Source organism: Candoia aspera, chromosome 7, assembly GCF_035149785.1.
Source record: "Candoia aspera isolate rCanAsp1 chromosome 7, rCanAsp1.hap2, whole genome shotgun sequence".
Classification (NCBI taxonomy): Eukaryota; Metazoa; Chordata; class Lepidosauria; order Squamata; family Boidae; genus Candoia; species Candoia aspera.
Genome location: NC_086159.1, coordinates 61,775,832 through 61,785,408, shown reverse-complemented (window position 1 = coordinate 61,785,408; position 9,577 = coordinate 61,775,832). Strand labels below are relative to the sequence as shown.

The 9,577-nt window shown below is 42.5% G+C and overlaps 1 long non-coding RNA gene across 1 annotated transcript; it reads left to right on the top strand.

Moving 5' to 3' along the window:
- Nucleotides 1-5: 5 nt before the first annotated feature.
- LOC134500615 (uncharacterized) lies at nt 6-9,256 on the top strand. Its single transcript, XR_010068280.1, has 3 exons — nt 6-304; nt 1,639-1,723; nt 9,025-9,256. It is a non-coding gene; the product is annotated as an uncharacterized LOC134500615 (long non-coding RNA).
- The last annotated feature ends 321 nt before the right edge of the window (nt 9,257-9,577 follow it).

Sequence of the window (9,577 nt, the reverse complement as noted above, 5' to 3'; positions counted from 1 at the left end):
CGGTCCCTGGCTACGCAAAAAGGCCACGTGCGCGCGCTCCCCGCCCTTCCTTCCGCGCTCTTTGGGAGCCGGCTCCCTTTCGGGCTGCTGAGCGGCTACGCTTGGCTCCCCGTGGTTAGAAAACGCCGGGTTGGCTTGCCAAGTTTCAGCGAGGAGGTCGATGCTAGAAAGCAGCTTCCTGGCGGAACGGAGCAAAAATAAAGTTTTTAATATGGGGAGAGGCGGGGCATCTTGGGGCCCTCAGATTCTCCCTCTCTTAATTGCTGAAAGCGGAAGGCGTTGTTTCTTCATATTTAAGCACACTGTAAGTCCTAGCATAGGCACGTCCCGATTAAAAACCTCCAAACCCAGCCTGACCACAGATACGGTGACCCCAGCGCTTAGTCGCTCTCAGCCCCACCCCCAGTCTTCCTATCTAGTACTTTCATTTCTAGGTTTATCTTATTTTCAAGCTGGAGGAGGGTTGTAATCTGCAGGCTTGTGCAGGTAAAGCTGGCAGCAGGGCTTTAGCACATCTTCCGTTCCTCCTTTGCCTGTGCAGCATGCCAAGGGCCATAAACTTTAAGAGATAAACCCATATGCTCCTTTTTTGGGTTGGTACAACCCTACTTTCCAGGACTTGTAAACTGGCTGGAATGCAAACCCAGGCCAATCCCCATCAAAGCAGAACATATTATAAACTTAATTTCCAATTTGCAGAGATTTCCTCTGATGAGATCCCTTCAGCCTGAGGCCGAGGTTGCATCCGCCAGCACACTTAACTGGATCAAGTGGGTTGAGCTAGCATGTTGTGCAGTCAGGTAAACTTAAGTCAGCAATGGGGTAAGGTTAGTTTTAGTCTAGAACAGCCCTGGGATTGTTTGGAGCTCAACCCAGCTCCCTTGGTCCATTATGTTATCCAAAGAAAAAAAGATGGCAAAGTCGATGGATTGATTGATTTAGTGCCATCAAGTCACTGTCAACTCTTAGCAACTACATAGATCTCCTCTGTGATGATCTGCCCCTAATCTGGTCCTTCAGCTCTTCCAATGGTGCATTCATTGCTACTAACTAAGCCTATCTACCTTGGCCTGCAAAATTTCAGTTTGCACTAAGAATGGCATCTCACCATTCATTGTTACACTCCCCGGAAGCTTCGCAGGTGCTATAACATGGAAAGAGAGGGATGGGCAGTGGTAAGATTACCCCTGATTCTGTGGAGTTTGTAGAAGGAAAGCTGTTAGTCTTCCGTAGCAAAAAATCAGGAAGCTGGTAGCACCTTTTCTGACAAATTCAGTTAAAAAGGCATAAGATTTTGTGAACTGCAGCTGTTTTCATCAGATGCACAGAGTGGCTAGACTGGTGGGGGTGAAGTAGGGGGTGGTGGTAGTGGAAAGGTGGTTATGCAGTTGCAGGTTACATGTGAAACAGATTACAGGTACCTGATCTATTAACAGTTGTAGTGTATTAAAAACCCATTGAGATGGCCTGAAACCTTTTGATGCATGTGACTTCAGGAATCTCTTGCTCAGTTGTAGAGTTAAAATGCTGCTTTTCCAAAACAGCCACCTTGAGGTCTCCTAGGAGTCTGAAATGCTCTGATATACTTTGACCTTGCTTCAGGTCCTGATGTCAAACCTGTGTCCCATAATTCTGCAGAAAAGAATATTGCCCTGATCATGTGCGATCAACACAGGAATACATGTTTACCCTGGGAGAATATCATGTGAACACTGCCAATACGGTTGGTTATTGGCCTCTACTGATTAAGCCTCAGCAGATGGCAATAGCACCCAGCCAACCATGGCTGATCTCATGGTCAGAATTTGTTAGTACTTTGATGGGAATTCCAGGGATGCTGATTACACGGGAAGAAGGCAGTGACAAACTTCAGCTACCACGCTGCCACATCCATGCAGCCCGCAGGAGCTGAGCTTGACTTTGCCTTTAGATTAAAGGGAAAGCTAGCACACAGGATGCCATGCCTGAGAATCTTCCAAATCCTAGAGTCAGTATTCACTGAATTATCAAGTTTAAATAGGATCTGCTTTGCTTGCTCTAAGGATTTGTGATGTCCTGTACTGCCCACTTCACAAGGGAGGTTAATTGGGAACTTCTGAGATGGCCACAGGAAAGCATGTAGGCAAAACTATGTTCCAGTTGTATGCCTCCTTCCACCTATGACTGATTTCTTGGGCTGGGGAATTCAGTTAGGCATGATAGCCAAGAGAAAATGAAAATCAAGAAGGGTATCCAGGGGTGTCTGTGGGGAATGGTCCAAAAACTCAAGATGGTGGCCATGATAGTAGGATTGAAGCTCTGCCTGTTTTTATGTGCATCACACTTGAAAAAACAGGCAGAGCTTTCAACTGCACCATTGTGGTAGCCATGTCAACTTTTTTGACTATACCCCTGAGGGTATCTACTAATGTTGCTGAATTTAGGATTTGCTATTTTTTCATTTGCTTACAGTTTATCAATCTTCCCTCTACCATCTCTATAAAAGGTCTGGGTATAAATTATAAATATAGTCCATGAACCATCTTAATCACCCAAAGTGTGTTCTGTAGCCTAGATTTCTTAAATACAGAGTAACCTCCTATTGCTTTGGCCTTTCCTAAACGGTAACATAGAGGGGGAAAGGCTAGGGTCTCTCTTACAAGTAGTCCTCGCTTAACAACCATTTGCTTAGTGATGGTTCGGACTTACGACAGTGCTGAAAAAACCATCTTACAACTGGTCTTCATAACCATCACAGTGTCTCCGTGGTCACGTGATCATGATTTGGGCACTTGGCAACCGGTTCGCAATTATGCCTGTTGCAGTTTCACATGGTCACGTGATCACCATTTTCAACCTTCTCAGGCCAGCTTCTGGCAAGCAAAATCAATGGGGGACCATGTGGTTCGCTTAACGACCACATGGTTTGCTTAACGCCTGCGGTGATGCACTTAACAACCACCACAAAAAAGGTCATAAAATTTAGTTGGATTCACTTAATGACCACTTTGCTTAGCAACCAAAATTCTGGTCCCACTTGTGGTTAAGCAAGGACTACCTGTACTTTTTTCCCAGGGCCTACTTAAGAATGAAGCTTAGAAGTAACTCATCCATAAATACCGGGTAGTGGCAAAAGCTCCTTTGTACACGTTGCCTTGAGTGATTCCTTTACCAAGAAGAAAGCTGTTTGAAGGTGTCACACTTAGTCTACAGTGAGCTTGCTTGTGAGATGCAAAAAACAACAAGCAAGCAAGCAAGCAAACAAAACAAAATAAAACCCCTCCTGGAATCTTAGCTGATGATCCATTAAGGATTTCCATTATGGTAGGGCTGCAGTGACTTGGTGCTTAAGAGGATTAACCCCAATTCCAGATTGCCCCAGAAGCCTACCCGTGCCAAGGTTGACTTCACGTTGTCTCAAGCAGACAGTTCTCTGAGGGACATGGAAGAGCAGTCATACAAAGTACTGGCAATATGACCTATTTCCCATTATACCTCTGGGCTTACATGCCAGTACTAGTTACAGAGCAAAAAATAGAACATCCTGCCTATGTACAGCAGGGAACAGAATATGATGGGTGAACAACCTGCTTTAGTAGAATTGGTCTTTGGCAACCAGACTCCCAAAACTGCAGGCTCTGTTTGTTACCAGTTTTCTAGCCAGCATCACAGCATCTGACTGATCCTATCAAGGGTGGGAAGATAAATTAGACTGGAAGTTGAAGACCCAGCTTTCTATATTGTTACCAAGAAAGTGACATGGTCCAAGGGTTGAGTTTGACTGCAGCCTTTTTTCCCCTAGCCAATGTTGCACTTCAAGCCCGAGTAACCATGGACAATAGGAAAGCAAGAGCTAGAGATAACAGAAGAACAAAATAAAACTTGCGTAGGAGTACCTTCCATCTGTCGTCTGTGATAGTTCCTTGGCAGAGACTATGTACACTATTGCTATTTTGCATAGTTTTAGATCAGGGATATATTGAATGAGCTGCCCATTTGCTGTTGGGTAACTCTGCAACAAAGCAGGAGAAACGCTAAGAAGAGATGTATTTCTAATCCTTCTTGGAAGACCTAGAGAATGATCAAATTTGTTAGAATTCCAGTGCTAGGGTGCCTTTTAATAGAGAACTGTTTTCTGCGTGCGTGCATACACACACACACACACACACAGACACACACACACACACAAACACACACACGTTATTTCTGGGGTGCTGCAACCTGCCAACTGAAGTTAGCACTGTGTAAGCCCGGTGCAGTTGTCTCTATCTGAATAGCCTTTGCAATCATTCCTTAGTTTTTAAGTTTACACAAATCTCTTTGTTGTGTAAGGATAGTACCCTTGAAAGGCAAGGATCACATGTCCAAAGAGAGTGAAATGTTCCACTGTGACGCTTCTCCATATTTCAGAATTGTAAAAATCTGACCCAACAGAGTCATTCTCCATAATCCCAGAGGATAGGATGTGGAAAAAATGGTTTTAAATTGCAGGAAGACATTGAATCCTGGGGAGAACTTCCTACAAATGAGTGCAGTTTGACTGTGGACCAATTACAGAGGAAGGTGGTGGCTTTCCATTTACTGGTTATGTTAGTAGAGGCTGTTAGGGATGTTTTAATCTGGATTTTTGCACAGACATCAGCATTTGGCTAGGCAGTCTAAATGACTTCTTCCAACAACGTGCGTCGGTGGAAGACCTAATTCCACATAAAAAGCGGTTCCTGTGAACATTTTCCTCCTACTTCTCTAAACTGCGACATAACCCAGGGCCAGCTGTGGTTAACTATGGAAGCAAGCTTCCCGCTTGACATGGTGTCTATTAATTTATTCCAAGAGATGTCATAGTTCTTTATTTGCATGGATTTTATACGTGGATGATTTCTGTCCATCTAAGGTCTTAGCTGAGTGCAGGGAACAGGGCAGGGATGTTTGGGGTGGGGGGGAAGGAGAGTTCAAAAAAAAGTCAAAGGGCATCTCTAACTGCATGACTGAAGCCATGCCCTTTTAAATGTGCACTGTGGATGCCCTGGGAGAGGGTTAGGTAAAGGTAAAGGTTTCCCTTGACGTAAAGTCCAGTCGTGTCCGACTCTAGGGGGCGGTGCTCATCTCCATTTCAAAGCCGAAGAGCCGGCATTTGTCCGTAGACACTTCCATGGTCATGTGGCCGGCATGACGACACGGAACGCCGTTACCTTCCCGCCGAAGCGGTACCTATTGATCTACTCACATTTGCATGTTTTCGAACTGCTAGGTGAGCAGGAGCTGGGACTAGCAACGGGAGCTCACCCCGCCGCGCGGATTCAAACCGCCGACCTTCCGATCGGCAGCTCAGCGGTTTAACCCGCAGCGCCACCGCGTCCCTTGGGAGAGGGTTAGGAAGGTGTATATTTAAAGTTACCTGATTGTACATCTGCATGAATCTTTCAGCTGTGATTTAGTGTGGGATTGCAATATACTAACTGCAGCTGAATGCTGCTGCTGTGAATGCTGCTGGTTTGGGGGCTCTGCAGATCAATTATATTTTAATATTATATCAGAAGTACCAATAATTAAAGTGCACTTTGCTCCATGCATTGTATAATTGAAAAATATGCTTTCAGCAGAGTAATTTCTGCTTAATGACCTTGACCACTTTTCGAAACATGGCTGTGTCACTGTGCATTGGCAGAGTTGTTTATTTACCTGTGAGTAATTAATTTTTAACACCTCATGGAACATAGTACAGGCATTTGTTCAGCTGCCTTCAAATCCTGCCAAGATACTGAAGCTGGCCAATTTAGGCTTGTTTTTATGTGAGTTCACCTTAGAGAAGTTTCAAAAATGGCACGCCATGCAGCTGAGTAACACACTTCATGCTCCTCACTGGCTTTGAGGAAGATGTTGAGTTTGCCCTTTTTGAGAGTTTTCCTCCTCTTTTTGCTCTGGCTGTTAACAAAAACAAAAGCTTTCTCACTGCATTATCAAAGATACTTTCCTTGCAATAAAATCGGTTTTCTGATCTTGTTTTTGTCTTTTGAGGATGAGCAACCTGTGGCTGTATAGACGTTGCTGACCAGGACACTTTGCCTTCTTCACTTTGGCCATGTTGGCCAGAATGTCTGAGCTGGCCCAGATCTCAAGGGGCAATTTATGGCTCTGTTGTATGACTTCTTCCTGTAACACGGGAGCTCAAGTCAGGGGTATCCCCAGGATGTGGTCAAAGAAGTCAAGATGGCTTGTTATGGAGCTTTGATCTGTTATGAGCAGAAATTTGATTGCACTATTGCAGCCACCATATTGACTTTTTGGATCACACTGTGTGGACACCCCTTACTCTAGTGTGCAGTTTACAATCCCAGTAGGTTAAGGTGTCAAAAAGCCATGGAAATAAGCAAGAATGGCTTCCATATATATTATGCAGCAAGATAAATATAAACATTTAGAGCAATGTTTCTCAACCTTGGCAACTTTAAGATGGGTGGACTTCAACTCCCAGAATTCCCCAGCCAGCATACTGGGGGATTATGGGAGTTGAAGTCCACCCATCTTACAGTTGCCAAGGTTGAGAAACACTGATTTAGAATATGATTTCTAAAGCTTACGCCGTTACTGCAAATTGGTTGCAGTACAAAGAAGGGGGAAGTCAGAAACTAAATATTTACCTGTATTATTTTTAGGAGTGTTTTTCTTTTAACATTTATAAACAATACTATAGCAGAGATTTTGGCATTAATCAGAACAATTTATACATATTTTTTGTATCATAAAAACAACTTAATATGCTCTGTTTGGCATCTTTTACTGATGTTATATTGAGCAATAATTATATAACCTCAGTAATCACCCATTCATAGACAATATCTTTTTTGAAAACACACCTTTGTTTTAAATAAAGGGATCATAATAAGACAAAAAAGAAAAAGTGAGCACAGAACATTGTTGATGTAGCTTTTAAAGAGGGAAATGAATCTATCATCTCTATCCGTAGATGCTATATTACTGCTAAGTTTCAACTTTTTTAAAAAAAAAGCTGTGGAAAAATGAAGTTCAAGTTGACACTTGGCTATGGAGTTCTCTTGGTGATTTAGGATCAGTTCCTTTTTCTCAGCCCAGTCTCTTTCTCTCACAGGATTGCTGTAGAATAAAATAAGCCCGGCAGATGCTACCTTAAGCTCTTTAGAACAAAAGGCGGACTTAAAATGGAAAAATTAAATTAATACAGTGGAATAGTGCATTCATTTGCTAATTAACAGTAATACAATAAAGAAATATGTCTTTTGCTTGTGTGTGTACACACGTGCATGTCAGTTTAAAAAAGCTTATTTCCAACTGCATGTGCAGTCCAATGTGAATATGTTTGCACAAGTAATTTCATCTTATTTCAATAGATTTATTTCCAAGCAAGTACAGAAAATTGGAGCTGTAATTAGAAGTCAGTCCCATTGATCAATGACATTTACATCTATAATGTTACAAGTTAATAAGTGCAGATTCAATACTAAGCATCATGATTTTGAAAAGAATTTCATTAAATCTGTTAACCTCAATGCAGAATAAATTAGTTGCTTCTAAGACTCATTAAAATTAACAGGACAGTTTCATCACAACTTTCTTTAATCCTATTCATTTCTATGAAATTTAACAAAACTGCCATTTCTTTCGACAGTAATAATGCATTCGGAGTTCAGAGGTTAGGATACGGACTTTGCAACAATAGCGATGGTTTTCTTTTTCACCTCCAAATCCTAATTAACCTTTCACATTTTACTTTGAAATGAGCATATTTTAATCTTGTACAGTCATTGGAGCATAAATTGTAGGCAGAAGGAAACTGTATTATTCCCATCAATCGTTGTGGTGAGTATAAAGGATGATCTTGAAGGACAGAAGGAAGATCCATTGCCAAGGCAATACTCAGATAAATGTGACTTGAGCCCAGGCCAATTTATGAAAGCACCTCAGATAGCCCCAACCTCTCTAATTCACACAATGATAACATGAGGGAGGTTGGAACACATTCAGACTTCAAAGATTCTGTTACTACAGCTGTTCTCATAAAAGTAGCTTTAGGTCTACATGGTGTGTTTCTCAGTCTGGTCTCCCTTATACAGCTCCCAATCATTTGCCTTATGTAAAAACACAGGAACTTAATTCTGCTTATCAACTTACCTGGAGATCTGCCAGTCCAACAAGGAAGACCAGACTGAGAAACCAATGCCATATAGGTCAGGACTACTTTTATTGAAGTCCTTATCTTCCTGTGAATTATAGAGGGGTTTGTCTGAGATGTTTTCTCAAGTTAGTTTCTTGGCCCAGGCTCAAACCCCTCTTATCTGTTCTCTTGGTAGCGGCTCTTCCTCCTGTCCTTCAAGACCATTCCCTATGTCCTCTACAAGATCAGTCTAAAAGCTCTTGGGGTAGCCCAACCTTAGGCAGAATAAGGCACATGCTTTAGGCAGAAGATAGTGGGTATCCTATAGTATGAAAGGAATGTTTGGGGAAGAATGCAGTGCATGCCTTGTGACTTGCTTGCTCCTCAATCCTGATAGCTCAGTGTATGGTACAGGGCCAACAAACTGCTTTCCATGATTCCTAAACAAAAGTAAACATGTGCTACCTTTTATAATGCATCAAGGGGACTAGAGTTTTGATAAGATATGATACCTTCTTACCAAGGTTTTCATTTATTTGCAGCAGTGGTTGAAGATGATCAAGTAATCCAAATCATCCTTCTGACGTGTTTTATCTGTGTTTGTGTGTAGCTGTGTAAATTAACTGTAGACATTTATCCTGCATATTCCTACAAAATAAAATAGTCTTCACATGTCAGGTAAGATGGGTACCACCAGAAAAGAGCTTCTTCTATATATTGCCCAATGTAAAATTGGGAATACATCAACTGAGCAGAACCAGATTTAGATTTACTTATGAGTCCAGATGTACAGATTAACATGGCAGAGCTTTGTGGGGTATCTAGAAAGCGACAAAAGTGTTCCTCTAGCAGTATTCTGTTGAAAATAGGAACTTGGAATCCTATACACAGATGTGCCTTCTTTCCTTGGTTAGGTAAATCCCTAAGTAAGCCAGAGGAGCTTTCAACACAAAGGGGTTTCCTGCACCACTCTGGATCAGTGCCATTCTCCTCCATCTCCATGATGCTGTTGGTCTTCTGCAGCTGAGCTAGTTAACTTGCTGACCAGCAGCTGTTCTAGGGGAAATCCTGCAAATACTGTATTGAGGCATTTCCTCTTGAGTTGCAGGGCAGGCAGCTTCCCTTTGGCAAAAACATTCTCCTCATCCTGCCCCCTCAAACCTCCTCTTCCCTGTGGGACTCCAGGCACTATCTAGCAGCGGGGTAGTTCTGCCTCTCCCCCCAAAATTACAGCTGTGACTTGTGAAGAGACACTCAGCCAGGTAAGGAAGACAGAGGGGGGAAGCCGAGGGATGATTTGTTGCACAGAATGCAATGGTCAGGATAGCAGCATCAAGCCTTTTGAGGCTGGCAAAATCAGGAAAGAACTACTTGCATTTCTGGAAAGTTCTTTATCTTCATTATTACTGCTAGGGTATTGTAAACAGAATCTTGAAAGCCTGCCAAACTAATTCTCCTGAATAACTT